Genomic DNA, 16,782 nt, shown 5'->3' with positions numbered 1-16,782 from the left:
TGTTTAAACGGATATAGTTTAACTAAAAAAGGAATTAGCACTAAGCACTTCCACTGGCTGGCCCATATGCGTGGTTGTTGCGGTCCAGCTCCCACCACCCCGTCGTTGGCATCAAAATACAGCATAAATGAATGGCATTGTCGGCTTCCATACAAGTGCGTTGTTTGTGCCTTAATGGTAATTCATAGGAATTAGGAGGGGGAGGTCATGAGCTCAAACCTGCCCTCCCCCCATCACATTGTTTTGCCATTTAAATATTTGCAACCCCATAGTTTGAAACCTTGGTTTAATGTGCCATTTGAAATATATAACATATATGCCTTCGGAATTTGGTTTAATTTAAATGTGGATTTAATAGTTGATATTTAATATTTAAAAATATGTAATATAATATATATAGTTAAAAAAAACTATATAATATAAATAATAACTATATATATAATATATAATAATAAAAAATTTGAATTCCACCTTGGAGCCAACTAGGAAATTTCCCTTTCACACAAATACACTAACGAATCCGGAGGTGACACTTGTCACAACCCCCAGTGGGCAAAAAATGAAGAATATTCCCCTTGCTAACTGGACTGCCATGTCATCATTCTATCCCATTCTACAATTTTTTTAGTTGTTTAAGAAAATGAACAACATGTCTTTTCTCCTTCATCCAGACTCTGTTTTCAAGGAAACGAATTGTGTTACGATCATCTTGACGAGACAGACGCAGCCGTATAGTTTTCCAGCCAATCTGAGAACTTTGAATTTTGAGCTAAACACTAAGCACCTGATCAACCAACTCAAATCTGCAATGGAGATAAACAATACTAGGGTAGCCAAGAGATTCACAACCCTAGAGAGAGAAATAAACCCTTGTACAAGTGCACTGCAGAGAAAAATTGAAATAACCCAATCACAAGATAGATCAAACAAAGAATGAGAGAGCACAATACTTTATGGAGTGCTTAGGTTAATTCAATTGTTGAAGACTAAATGAATGATCATGATATGTGGAAATACAAATATGAGGTATGTATTTTTTACACAATGAAAGGGGTAGGGTGCTTTTCCCAAGGAAGTGTAATTGGTGTACATTGAGTTGGCTAGGTTTCCCTTAACCAAATCTAGAAATATAATAGAATTATAATATAAAATTACAAACAATGTCGATTGTGTCCAATTGTGAATATTACACCTTTGGATGTAGATTAGATATGAAAGACTACATATTCAAACATATGCAAGTATATAATATGATTATGAAAAATCACCATATCATCAAGATTTAAAATTTCCATGTGGCATGGACCATGGCATGAAATTATGATTCATAAACCAAAATAAATAAAGGTTCTCAAACTGTACAATGTTGAGTCAAATAAAAGATCAAATGATAAAATCTAAAAATACTTCACAAATATAACAGCCTAGGCCAACTTGGACAATGCACCCATTAGGCTAAACCTTGTTTAGTAGTGAGGTGGCTAATATCATTATTGGTTCGTGTTCCCTAGGCATTTTCTTGAATTATATTTACGAAATTTTTGTTCCTACCTTTTGATCTCTTAATATTGCAGTTTGAAAAATTGAAAAAAATGTAAAATCTTCTTGTTACATGTCATATGGCATGAGGGTCCACTTGTGATATTCATTGCAATGGATGGGCTTGTAGCATGGTACATATGGAAATTTGATGTATGTGGGTTGTACACCTTCATATTATTTGATGGTTCAGTGTCTTGGAGGAGGAGACTCACTTTTTCTCCTTGTTGTTTTATCATGATTATGGCTCAACCATTGGCGTTCTCAAATTTTCATGCCTTTTATTGATGGATCATCCTCTTGGTATACATTTTTATGTTTATGTAGCATGTTGTCATGGTGTTTCCTTGGAATACTTGTTCATCTATAGAGTGCTACATGTTTGTGCGTGTATGATGGGGTTGTAGCCCTCAAAGTGGTTGGACAATGGTGATGTGGAATCATATTTCCCTTGGAGCATCCTAATAATTGTGTATGGCAATGTTATCTCATTAATTTTTCATTAGATCATCATGTTATTGACATGTCCAACAACCTCCTTGTCCCATATGAGTAGCCAAAGACTGTTAGGCCCCTATACTACTAGTGTAACCCCTTATTGTTATTAGTACAACCAACTTATTATATTGATGTACCCATGTAGTGCCCATATTTTTACTATTGTGCCCCATAGAAGCCCACTATTGTTATTATTGTGCCCTTACATTATTATTGTTATGTCGGCTCTGATTATGTTATGACCCCTTAGACTCCTATATATAGAAAGGAGGTCTTTTCATTTGTATCATCCAAGAATTGTTCATTTATGTATGTAAAGGAGGTTGCCCCCTCGAAGAGGCTGAATTCTAAGGCATTGATCTATCTTTTCTATCTTTTCTTGAGCTGGTTTCATAACATTTGGTATCAGAGCTTTGGATTCTAGGGTTTCGTTGCTCCAAACAGGTGATCGTGGCATTTTTGCTATAACTTTCTTTCTGCAACGTTTCAGAAGCTAAGAAAAAACCCATTTAAGAAGAAATCGCGCTGAATCTTGGGTCCAAAGTTTAGAGCTTTTTGCGCTATATTTGCGGAGATATGATCTGAGGAAGTTGGTCTTTTTGTAGACTCCTGAATTACATTCCAAACAGGTGACCTGGGGAAAATCGTCATAACTTTCTCTCTGAGCATCGGATTGAAATTTCGTAAGAATGTATAGAAAGAGGACGGACTGTAGTTTCTTGTATATATTTTTCAGAGCCAAAGGTTGAAACAATGACTCGTGGCATGTCGTAAAAGTTCGCTCTACTGAACTAGTCTATAATTAGGTCACTATGGGAGATTTCGCATAACTCTTTCTTGGAGAATCTAATTTGGATCAGACTGGTGGCATTTGGAAAGAGGACACAGAGGGCTGCTACAAGTTGCAATTTCAGAACTTAAAGATCCGAAAGTACAGAGTTACAGTCGTTTCAAGAGCGAGCTACTAAAATCAAGAAAAATCAAGATGAGGAAGTTTGATGGCAAGGATCCGGTAAATTGGATACTTCAGATGGAGCAATATTTTGATCTACATGGTGTACCACTGTTACAAAAGGTATGTATTGCATCTTCAAATTTAGAACCAGATCAATTTTTATGGTATGAAGGGCTTTGTTCTCATAAACAACTTGTTACGTGGTCAATTTTCACGGAGGAAATGATAGCTCATTATGAGGATACAAAGAGCAACACCTTCTTGAGAGCAACACCACAACAATTGGAAAGAGTAAAAGGGCTTTGTGACATAGTGAAAAGCAAAATTATGGAAACCAGGAAGCATACCCCTCACAACTATAAATATGGAAGTGTTGTTTCTCCTAGCCTTCCACAACCTACAAGGGTTACACCACAACAATTGGAAGAAAAAAGAGAAAAAGGGCTTTGTTAAAATTGTGATAGCAAATGCACTAAAGGTCATAAGTGTGCTGAGAAGAAATTATTTTACATAGAATATGAAGAGGAGGAAGAAAAGGATCAAGAAACATCAAAAGAAGAAGATATACGCCAAGATCCCACCCAGAGAAAGAAGAAATGAATCAAACCATATCTTGTAAAGCATTGGCAAGAATTACCACTCCTCAAACTCTTAAGATAGAAGGACATATCAAGAAGAAAAAGGTGCAAGAAGTGAAAGATCACATCGAGAAAAAAGAAATGAATCCAACCATATCTTGTAATTCATTGGTCGAAATTACCACTCCTCAAACTATCAAGATAGAAGGACATATCAAGAAGAAAAATGTTCAAGAAGTGGAAGATCACATCGAGCATCAAGAAATGAATCCAACCATATCTTGTAAAGGATTGGAAGAAATTACCACTCCTCAAACTCTAGAGATAAAAGGACATATCAAGAAGAAAAGGGTTCAAGTAGTGAAAGATCACATCGAGCATCAACAACAAGTTCTCCAACTTTTAAAGGATAACGCCACTTAAGTGCAAAATCAAATGAAACAACAAGTAGATCAACATCGTAGTGAAAAATGTTTTGATGTAGGTGATTGGGTATTTTTACGGCTACATCTCAAGAAAGCTATTTATGAGAAGGAAATGTTGGCAATACTACATGCACTTAAAAAATGGCGACCTTACCGAATGGGAAGACTCTTCAAGGATGAGGATGTGGAAGCATTGTTTTGTGCTATTTCTATTATCCAACCAGATTGGATAAACGAAGCAAGGGATGAATGGAAGAAGGACGAAGAAGTATGGCCACTTATTCAAAAGTTGCAAAGGATCCCAATTCAAACAATATTGCCAGAAATTGAAGAGGAAGGAAAAATCATATTGGAACCTAGAGCAGTCACAGAAACAAGAGCCCGACATCTACAAAATCGATCAATTTCAGAGTATCTCATCAAGTGGAAGAACTTACCCGCTGAAGATTGCACATGGGAGGACAAGAATTTTATACAGAAGCATCAAGAACTACTCAAGCGTTGAGGACAACGCTTTTTGAAGGAGAGGGGCATGTTAGGCCCCTATACTACTAGTGTAACCCCTTATTGTTATTAGTACAACCCACTTATTATATTGATGTACCCATGTAGTGCCCATATTGTTACTACTGTGCCCCATAGAAGCCCACTATTGTTATTATTGTGCCCTTACATTATTATTGTTATGTCGGCTCTGATTATGTTATGACCCCTTAGACTCCTATATATAGAAAGGAGGTCTTTTCATTTGTATCATCCAAGAATTGTTCATTTATGTAATGTAAAGGAGGTTGCGCCCTCGAAGAGGTTGAATTCTAAGGCGTTGATCTATCTTTTCTATCTTTTCTTGAGCTGGTTTCATAACAAAGACCTATTCAGAGTCCCTTCCTTTTGACCTCAGATGCTAGGAGTATCCCTTTCTCATACACCCCCCCCTCCTAGGATCATATGGTCTACTCCACTACTAGCCCTAGGGTACTTTGATAGCGAACCTGTACTCAGTTCGCCTCACTTTCCATTGGTCATTAGACTCAGGAGCCCCTAAAATCTCTATAACTCACTCATTCCTTTTTAGTAGGCCATTACTATTTTTTATTGTTTCGCAAAATATTAAGTATTTTGTATTATACCATTGTCTCTTATATGTGTCATGACAACACTACCATTGGTTTATTTCTCTCTATATGTTATTTTTAGAATTTTTTTTAGGAGATGCACTTGCACTCTCCTTGTTCTATTTTTTTATTTCTAGTGAGTATCATTCCATCATCAATATATTGGTGCATGCAAGGAGATAGTAGGATGCCATTTAGAAGGATGGTATGCATTCTCAGATGCATGCATACTAAACTAAAGAGAACACATCCTAAATTCCATTTTGGGCAACATGCACAAATATTCTGGGACTTAAAGTGCAATTTTTGAGGCATAGCTCTATAAACTAAGAAAACCTCATTGTAATGAGGAGGAATTTTAGGATATTTGATCTCTGCCATTGGAGATTCATAATCTGAAAGACTTGTAATTGCTTGAAATTATAGAACGAGTAAAGCTTGGGAACTTGGTCCTCTTCCTCATGTATTTTCCACTGTTGGGGAATGTTTACATCTCTCTTGTTCATTCTAGTCAAGTTAATTTTGTGACATGGTGTGGACCTTTCTCCCTTGGTTTCATTGAGATTATTATGAATTTTTGCAATGGTCCTCAACCACAAATATTTTAGGTTAAGGAATTGCATCTGATTAGGTTTTAATAATTAGAGCAGGGTTGTGTCTAGGCATTTTTTGTAGGGTTCAAAACATTGTTACACAAGGAGATTCATCTAACATGGATGCCTCACTCAAATTCTCTAGCTCTTATTTGAATTCATGACCCAATGGAAGGCACCTGTTGTTGGATCCTTCCTATAGGTTGTTACTATTTTCTTTGTGTGTTTTACTTATTGGCCTAATTCATTCTCATTGATTGATATATAGATCACAAGAAAGTGATAGGACCTACGGATACCCCTTTGGTGATGGGAAGAACTAACCCAAAGTGAGAAAAATTGAAGAGGTGACAACTCTTCTTCTCTGAAACATGCACCCAAGGCTCCTTTTATGTGTCAAAAGATTACATGAAGAAGATCATTGTGCAGTTAGAGACTCTAATGCTATAAGAAAGTGTGACACATAATCATCAAGACAAGGTTCAGTAATCTCCATAAGCTATCTTGTCGTACATTGGATAAACTAATGCTCCCTATGTGTTTCGCAACATGGACTAACTGCCTCTCGTGGATCCTTTTCTTTGGCGATGAGATCATTTAATAAAACCTATGGGTTTTTGGTCTAACGAAAATCATGATTCCCAATAAGTGGTATTAGAGCATAGGTCATGAGTTCGATACACACCTAGCTCATGTTGGAGGGGAGATTGTTGGACATTGGATAAATCAACACTCTCCATGTGTGTTTCTACATGTACTAACCGCCTCTCGTGGATCCTTATCTCTAGCGATGCAATCATTGACTAACACTTGCAGGTTTTTGTCTAACAATAATCGTGATTCCAAACATGGCACAAACAAGGGTTATTAACATATCATGTATCCCACATCAAATGAAGAGCCCCCAAGCATGGTTTAGACACTTTTTCCTTACACCTAGCAAATGATAGACTAGAGTTTTAGATCTTCAACCCACCTTCTCCTTTTATTTTTATGCATTCTTTCTAAAATAAAATAAAATAACACTTTTTTATGGGGAATCCATGCTAAATTACCTTTTAAGGAGGGTCGTATCATACCTAGATGGTCACAATACACACCAATATTTGGGGTTGCAGTCCTGACCTTGTAGTAGCCTTGTACCATTAGGCACATGGTATGCATACTAGTACCTGCTTGATGTGTTATGGGTCTGGGTGTACATACCCAGGCTACATATGTTTGTGGCCATCTAGTTCAATCTATCTACGACATATGAAACACTACACATGTTCAAGTTTCTAAAATTCTACCTATTTTGGCATGAGTATTCTACCACCATAGGTATATGAAAGTGTCAAAAACAAAACTTCCTAAATTTTTCATTCACTTCCATCCACACGTGCAACCTCTAAACAATCTTTTATCTCAATGTTAGAATATTTATTTAGCTATTAGCTTTTCATTATGATGTGGAAAATTTTATAAGATCCTCTAGATTTTCATAATTAATGAAAATATTTAATCATACTTTTAGTTCCAAATCCACCAATAAAGATTCATTTTGCTTCTTGCGTGAACATTGTTAAGCTTTAACTTTTAACCAATATGACATCTAAGAAAATAATTGCTTGTACATGTAAGTCAAAACTTCTTTGTAGAGAGCCATGCAGGCTAGATGCTAATGGAATCTTGCTTAGGCATGGATTTAATAATAACCTTGTGGCTTATGTTCTTAGTGCTTGTCCTTGCATATGTTGCACAATGTTTACAACAAATGTTTAATATGTGCTTCTCAAAACCAAACATATGTTTGACTGCTTAAGATTGATGCCAAGCTGAACGTATTTACTAGATCTACATCTTAAAAAATGTGTCATTTTAAAATTCGTTGATATTTTATATGTGTGTGTGTTTGTCAGTGTTGCAAACATCCTAATTTTATCGTGAAATAAATTGTGAAATCACGAATTTTTGGTCTAGCTGATTTTATCAGCCAAAAAAATTGGCATTTTTTCAAAGGAAAAAAATCCCATTTTATTTTAAACCATGCAAAAAAATCACGATTTTATGGATAAAATCATGATTTAAGTGATTTTTTAAACTTATAAAATTTTGTATGTTTTTAATTTTGCTGATATTTTCCAACTTTTACTCATATTTTCCCGATTTTTAGAATTTTTTTTTTTTGTTGTTGTTTTTTTTTTTTTTTTGACCCTTTTTTATTTTATCCAGATGTCGATGATTGCAACATTGATATATATAAAGATATGGCACAACTGTTTATTTAGCTATCTTCATAAAGTTTCTCGTTATTTTTATTATCCATGTATTGGATTTTATTTTATTTATTTATAAAGAGTACAATGAAATTAGGTTCTTATTCAACGTCCATATCGCCACAATGCTCACGATTTTTTCTTTCCAAACTGGTGGAGCAGGGTTCTACGCTCCAATGTTTCATGAACAGGTGTCTAATGATCTAAAATTTCTCTCTGAATCAATACAGCCTGATCCTACTAGGGAAACATCGGTCTCGATAAAATTTTTAGGGAACGTAAACCTATGTCTTTTTCCAAGGATACTATACACTATGAATACACGAGACAATTTCAAGGCTCTTGATAAGCATGCTTGGCTTAACTTGGAAGTACAAAAGGTGTCTATTGATAATCTTCTTTCGACTCTTTACTTTCCTAGTTAAATTTTAACTATTATGTTTATATTTGGTAGTGGGAATGCTCCTGGTTGTCCATGGAAATAAATAAACTAAAGCTAATTTGTTACTTCCTACTAGTCATTTAAATCGCTTGAATATGTAAACATTTTCTAAAATAGAAACTTGTAGAAAAGATTAAGAAAACTGTCTAGGATGGTTAATGTTGGTTTATTTTGTTTATCATTAGATCTGGGAGGATGTTCATTCTGGAAAAGTGGAGGAGGACAGTAGCTTGCTTTGTAGATTTTTCCTAATTTCATATGTAGATTTAAAGAAATGGAACTTCTATTATTGGTTTTCATTTCCTGCATTGGTTCTTGAACCTCCTGCAATATTGATTAATTTGTGAAGAGCATCAAAACTTTTCAGCATATAAGAGGTAGTTAAACATCTAGCTTTGATGATTGCTTATTTTTGTGTCATGGATGAGTGGGTACGGTGATGTTGATATGAAATTAGACCTTTGTTTTGTTTTACTTGAAGGGAACAACATTATTAGTAGCTTGTAATGAATGACACCAATTAACATCAACAACAGGTTAATAGAAGCTCCCTTTGATAAAATAAAAATATATGTGCTTGCAGTTGAATGTGAAGGTCAATGGGTTGTCTTTGAGGTTTTTCACTTCATGTCCTATATCCTCAAGCCTTAATTCATATCGAAACATATATTGATTCACACAGAAACAAGACTTGGCCAAATGCAAGTGTTCCTTTCTTTTTGGTTCACATAATCTCTAATGTTCATTTTAGACTAAGGCTATTAAGAGACTGTGAAACATGCCAACGAGAAGGTGGTAAGGTGAGTTCATCAATAATTTTTTGTAACATTATTCTTGAGCTAGCTATAAATTATTGCAAACATAACTGACATAGTTGTGCTACTAATAAGTTTTTGTGTATATATGGCACATGTTGTTATTTAAGTAGTATTAATTTATGATGGTAGTCTGTACAATAAGAACAATTAAATATTCTTTGCATTTCATTGAAAGGAAAAGTATTGCTTGATTATAAGTTAAAATTGTAAAACATATCTTGGTGTTCAGTTTCCTCATATTCTTTTCTTGAATTTGAAAACTATATGGCTTAATAGGTGTTTCTTGGTTTTTATGACCCATGCCACCTTCCAACCAATCCTAGTTGGCCACTTCGCAACTTTCTTGCATTTGTTGTGGTGAGGTGGGGCCTAGAAAAGGCCACAGTTCTATGCTATAGAGAGAAAGGAGGGTTTGGAGATTTGCAACAATGTCTTGTTGTTGATATCTTGGTTTCTACTCCACCAAGTAGACAAACCATAAAGGGAATCAACATTACTCAAAAAATAAAAAATAAACTTTATCTCATGTTTGCTTATTATCATGTTTCTCCCATTCCTCAACTGAGCTATGAAAATTTGGATGTGTCAAGGTTGGAGTAATCGTAAACTCATTCCTAAGGTAGTTGGATGGGAACTGAATAGCCATGGAAAGATGGGACCTAGATTGATTAATCTTGCAACTGAGATGGATCCCAAGAGGTTAGTTTGAGTAGCTTACTTGTCTCAATAAGAGAAATGATATGTTAATTACCTTATAGGTGACACTACTTCTAGGTTGGCTATATCAGCAACAGATCTAAATTTGAAACTTATGATATGGTGCATTCTACCATCTCTAGACTTGAAATAGTTATCATCTACAAAATGCCTTCTTCTTGGAGCTGGTACACTTGGGTGTCAGGTTTCTTGTAATTTTATGGTAGGTGCCATTAATTTACATGAGAATGCATCTTCCACTCACTACTTGTCTTTGAAAGTAATGTGTTTTTTTCAATATACAGGCTTGGGGTGTTGGACATATCACACTAGTTGACCATGCTCATGTGGTTATGTTGAATTCTCTACGCCAATATTTATATACTCATGATGATTGTTTGAATGGAGTTCAACTAAAATCCAATGCAACAACAAAGAATTTGAAGTGCATTTTTCCTGGTGTGGTAGTTTTTATATCCCTTAGTGGCTTGATTTCTTTGTTCCTTATCTATTTTGAGTGGCACGTGACTGTATTTTTCTAAATTTTTTTAGTTCAAACCTTACTGAGAAGGAAGCAAAGGGTGTTTCTATGACCATTCCAATGCCTGGACATTTTGTGACAACAGATGAACTTAAAGACTTGATTGACAACCATGATGTCATTTTCTTGATTATTGATACAAGAGAAAGTCGTTGTCTTCCAACACCTTTATGTGCTTATGCTAACAAGGTGGGATGAAATTGATTCAAAATATCTACAAAACACCTAGTATTTTTTCCTAGTTAAGGCCATGTAAGCATTATGCTTTCTGATTGTCTCTGATAGTAGATTCCCATCTTGTATACAACCCATATTATTTGCAGGTGAAATGAAACTAGAGATGTTTTTTAAGGCCTGTATTGAGTTGAGTGAAACCATGTTAGAATGGATTAAGAAAATCTTTTTATAACTTTAGGTTGCAACAATTGTTTTAGTGAATATAGGAAACATTGTGCAGTTGTGATGAGCTCATATAAGTATATTTTGAAATCTATAGCAATGCCACTCTCATATAAGTTGAATTAGATAAATATGTAAATATCTTAACAACGATAAAACCCACTTGTAGAAGTGTTTCTACTAAAATTTAGCATACCATTGTGTTAGCAAAATTATAGCCTAAGAGCCCTGCTTTTATCCCAATTTATGAAAATAATACGATTGTGTGTTTTAGGAAAATTGCATATTGCCATATTGTGTTTAGTATTTCCTTTCGATTGAAATTTTAGTAAATAGTTTCATTTGCAGGTAGAAATCACGATTGCTTTAGGATTTGATACCTTCATTATGATGTGACACGGTGCTAGTGCATCCTTATCAATTTATATTGGTGCTTCAAGAAAGTTGGGGCAAGATATCTCCATCATTGAATGGAATAAAGAAACTAGATTCAATTGAACTATTATTATTTCATTTGATGGTTCTATTGCAGAGTTGAATAAGGAGATCAAATTTCAAATGGTACGTAAAAGTGTTTTCCAAAGGTGAGAATTCTTTTCTGAGTAACACATTTCTTCCGTTTCCTAAATCATTTGTGAATAATTTTTGTATCTATAATGTTGCAAACCTTTTATAGTTTTTCCCTTGAAAGAGATAAAATATTGTTCAGTTCATATATTGTTTACTTGTTTTAGGTTGTCCCCACCATCTACACTGACATAAGAGGACATAAGATCCTATCAAATAAGATTAGTATGGAAATAAAATAATTGGATGTTTCATATATGTACTTTATTGTGGAAGACATGTATAACTGTAGATTTGTTCTGGTTATATGAAGTTCTCAGTGACTGAACATTCAAGGCTGCAGAAATTGAATTGACTCGCTCCCTCCCTGGAGTGTTTTTTCTTTATGACCTTTATCCAATAAAGGTTAGTGAAAATTGAGTTTTAGTCTACATGGCTTGTATTACAAAACTTTTCATCTTTTGCACTTATTCCTGAAAAATTTTCACTAAATTGGTATTGAAAAAGGAAATAATAAAACTATGTTGGTTTCTTAAGGGTAGGTAGTAGAATTGTTTTGGTTCCTAGTATCATATATATGTCATTTCATTATCGCTTCTTTGATCATGAAAATTTCTTAGTCTAACCTTAAATTTACAGGTGCAATTCGTAAAACAGAGGACAACATTTTTGCATTTTCCTAAAAAATGTTTGTGTTATTGTTGTAGGTACATGGTCTTTTTCTACGGACGATATAGTGAATATACTTGTAGATTTATGTGAATTTAATATTTAGTATATAAGATGATGGATTTTTATCAATAACACATTTATCTACTCTCTGTTGTTTGTTTTTTCTAAGTAAAAGTAGTCTATTAATATGTACAGAAAATTACAAAGAGGACTAAGCCTCGACCAAGTATATCGTGAAATATCAACGAAATCTGGACTGCCCCAACATTGGGGAAACCAGTCCAGCGAGAGTATAAACTCCAAAAATGGAAGCAAATCTTGATTCCATACCCCACAAAAGACAGTAAGATATTGCCATGATAGGATACCAGAAGCCAAGAAAAACTATCAAAATAAAAAATGACCAGTTAAAAAACACCTAGGCAGCCACAACCGGCCACATGCTAACTCTAAGTAGCCTCTGTCTTTCCTCTATCTGCCACATCCTGCTACCTGGAAGCCACGTCATATTAGATGAAATCATCTGGGATGGGTTCCTCGATGATTGGGCATGCCCACTCATCCGCCACGTCCCTGGAAACGCTGTCATGTGGCTCTCCACCAACGCTGTCGTGAGTCTCACCCCTGTCACTAGGTGCAACCTGCATGGTGTACCCTTCATGACTCGAACCACCAGAGGGGCGTGTGGCTGCAGAGCTGCCCCCTTCACCATGTTGAATGCCACTGAAGTTGAGACCTTGCAAGGTGAAGAGGTTATCATCCATGCCATTCTTACCAGTATCCCTGCAATTACTGCATCTGGGAGCAACCTCTTGTGGCAAGTTAGAATTATCAACCTGAGCGACAGTTTGAGTGGTTTCTTTAGAGAAGAAGATGGAGATAGTAGCAGTAATGACAGGCGTGTTCAGGGAGCTACAGAACCTGAATTGGACATAGTGGGGAGTAGGTAGAAGGGGCGGAGGAAAATCATTAGAGTGGACAGCAAAGTTGCCATGAGCAACCCCGGAAGAACGAACCCGACCTCGCCTACATCTGGTATTAGGATATCTCTCCTCCCCAAGAATTGGAGGGTGATGCAGTTCAGGGGAGGGAGAGGAGGTGGCGTGCTCAACCAGAGGACGAGAACTTCCTCCCCTGGTACCTCCCCTACGACTTCTCATTTGGTGCCTAACGATGCTGATGTTGTTGGCTGAGCATGCAACAGGAGCAGTGACGGGAGGGACAATGACAAAGGGAGGACCAGTAGAGGGAATGTGAGGTGAAACAGGGTAGAGCTAGGCAGAGATTAGAATGCAGAGAGCCGAATTAGAGTGATGAAACCCATTGCCAAAATCTGCACAGCAAACAATCTAGCATCGATGGCCAGTTGCAGTGCGAAGGCTGAGCTCATAGGCCTGAGGTAGACAGATGCTGTAGAGCAGGGGAGACTGTGCAGGAATGAAACAAGGTAACTCCATAACCCAAAAATGAATACCCTTTTACCGATCCGGTCCTGTATTGAATACAGTCTGTAGAGAGTCTTGAAGGCACCTGTGGGATATATGGGGAGGGGCGCCATCGGAAAAGTGGCCCGTCCCCTCACTGCCATCCTTTAGTAAATGCATTAATTCCGTAATGTGTCACCCGCATCCAGGTATCTACTCTCTGTTGTTAAGGTAGGAGTAGAATACCAATGTTTCAAATACAATGGTTGCTTCTAGCAATTATTGGTGGATTGAGATGTACTGTTACTAGGGAGATTATTTTTCCTCTATTGTTTGCCTAAATAAAACATGTTTAATTAAATGTTTAAAAGTGCTCTATTTTAATTCTCTACAATAGTAACATGTATTAAAATAAACTAGTTGATGACACACTAAATTTTAGTGATTCAGAACATGAGTATCAATGCAACTTTTGTTGAGGATTCGACACATGGTTCTTCATATTTCTCATCCTTCTATTGCATATTGTTCATCAAGGATTTTCATGGTTTATGGTATCATATATTCCTTTATTTTACTATGGTCATTGTGCTATCAAGAAGAAAATTGAAATTGGAAAGTTAAGCTGAATGAAGATTGCCCGCTTGAATTGATGGCAAGTTGCAACTCTGAAGTGGACATATTGTCAATTTATTTGTCTAGGAAACTCATTGTTTGGTGGCATTTCCAAGATGAAAAAGTATTGATATTGTAGTGTGTGAGGTGACAAGTTTTCATGTGATGCCTCAAAAGAGGCTGGGAAAATTCCCATCTCTTTTTGGTGAATTTGTAAGATAGTTGGGTCTTCATTTTCCCACCTTTCACTAAAAATTGATTTTGCAATTTCATGGGATCCAATTGGTTCTTTTCTTGCAAGCCAATAAAATGAAAAAAGTGTCATTATTTGGTGCACAAGTGACTGGAGTCTAGAACACAAAACTGAAGGCCACTGGGGGGAATTAATAAGGCCTTGAATCAGTTATATTTTTTAGTAAGACTGCATGTGAAAATGATAATTGTTGTTGCACTGATTCTATTGTTTTTTAACACTATAGGTAGGTTCAACATTCTTTAGGTGCCTTGGATGGTCACCTTCTGGGCATTTTATTACAACAACACATGGATTTCAAAATCCGTTACATTTTGCACTAGTATAATGGTGCAGTGAAGTTGGTTTCAAAGGATTCATCACCATATAATGTAATAGAAATTTTAAGCTCGGACTATAACATCACCATGTGGACCACAACCAATCCACGCCTTATTTTTGTTGGGAAATATTTTTTTCTCAGTGTTGTTGATCTATCCTGGTGAGAAATTTTCTTATCGAGTTGAATATTTTTTATTTCTATGTTGGCGATATATAATTTAGGGCTTTGACATTTTATTATGTATTCTAAGGTGCTCCTTTCTATGAAACATATGGATTTTTTCTTTTATGTTGTTCTTTAGATGGAACTATGGCTAGTTTCCATTTTGAGAACAAAGAATTGGGCGACAAGATTTCAGATGTTGAGTTAGATGAATTTAAAAGGAGTTGATATGGGGATGTGAGAGGTTGTCAAAAGAAATTGGGTGAAATTATTTCCCATTTGTTTCTTGAAGCAGTAGGAACAAATAAATCTGGCAACAAAAAGGCCATTACAGGTTTCCAACATGCTAAATTGTCTAGGTTCAACCATATACAAATTCTGGGAACTCAATTGGGGGACATATATTAGTAAATAATTTTGATATTAAGGTATTAGAAGTTGGGAAAAATACTAGTGGTTCATTTTTGGGTGGTTTAAATAAAATTTCCTCTCTAAAGGCAACCAGTCCCATGAAACAAAGAGAGCATAAGAGACCAAATGATCGTAAGAGGATTATTCTAGAAGCAGTCAGAGTTCTTGTGCAACAAAACATCCGTAATAGAACACATAGGGCCATGCTAGGTTTATATTCTCCAAATATTGGTGAAGGAAAGAATGGTCAAGGACTAGCATTAAGGGATGATAAAAATGTGGAAGTGGGGCATAACAACCTCTCCTTGATGGAGCCAAGGACTACCCCAATAAGCATTGTCATTGTGGAACAAAATATCTTTTTGGGATTTTTTTGACCAGGAAAAATGTCCTAATCAACATTTGGGGAAATCCACCAAGTCAAGACCTGTAACTTAGATCTATATCTATTGAAGTGGTGGTTCTGACTAGTATTATGGGACTAGTTACCCTTTCACACAACAAGTGTATAATACAGGAATAAATGAAAGATAAACTATAACTCTAAGCTATGTATTGCATACATATTACTCTAATATAATCTAAACTATAAGCTTATTAACTAAATGTACCTAGGCTTTATTGAGTTGACATGATTTTACAATTTTCCAATGTTACTTAGTAATATAGATCAATAAGTAAAACTAGAAGTAATCCCCTTAAATGATAAAAGTAATCTTGATTAAATAGTTAATCAAAATTAGCTTTTAATGACAGTAGACATGTAAAACTCAATGAATCATTCAAAACTAAATATCACTTTCATTAGTATCTTCAATAGTGAAAAATACCAAATTTTATTCAATACACATGAATGAATAAAATAAACAATTTATTTTGAAAAACAAAGACAGAAGAAATCCAAAATAATAGTACCCAAGAGGAATTTCGCTATGCCTTCTCCATAAATTCTTGATGGTTCCACATTAAAATAAAAGATCTCTTACAGATAGTAGTGCACATATAAGTCTCTTTTTTTAATTCAAATCAAAACCCATAATTCATCGAGGATTGGGGTATTTATACATTTTTGAAAGAAGAACAATCCTCCCTTGTTTATCAACTAAAAACTACATAAAAAATATTTCAAACAATAAATCAAGATTTAATGGATATCCTGTCCTAACTTAGAAGTTATCAAAATCTTACTTTGAATATGATTCAAAAAAAATTTGAATGAGCCGAAGAGTAGTTTCCAACATAATACTTGAATGGTCTTTACAAAAGTCTCTTCCTTTCTTTAGCATTGCAGTGGATCATTTGTTCAATTGAGATCGAAAATCAAAGATCTTCCATAATCAACCCTGGGTTTATCCCTGTAATTCAAATAATAGAACTCATCAGGGTTTTATTGGAAATAACCCAAATCATAACCAATCGTAAAGAAAAACTACAAAGGATAGCTTGAGAACCTTATAACATTGACTTTTTAGAACTTTATAGAAACAACCAAACCAAAG

General features: G+C 35.3%; 1 pseudogene; it reads left to right on the top strand.

Annotated features, from left to right (window-relative positions):
- The window catches only part of LOC149248174 (ubiquitin-like modifier-activating enzyme atg7), a 48,910-nt pseudogene extending 37,555 nt beyond the window's left edge, over positions 1 to 11,355 (top strand).
- Positions 11,356 to 16,782: the final 5,427 nt, after the last annotated feature.

This window comes from Pinus tabuliformis, chromosome 7 (genome assembly GCF_031772625.1).
Source record: "Pinus tabuliformis cultivar Carrire ecotype Pingquan chromosome 7, CPIR1, whole genome shotgun sequence".
NCBI lineage: Eukaryota > Viridiplantae > Streptophyta > Pinopsida > Pinales > Pinaceae > Pinus > Pinus tabuliformis.
Note: the sequence above shows the minus strand (reverse complement) of the source record. Positions and strands in the feature narration are given on the sequence as shown.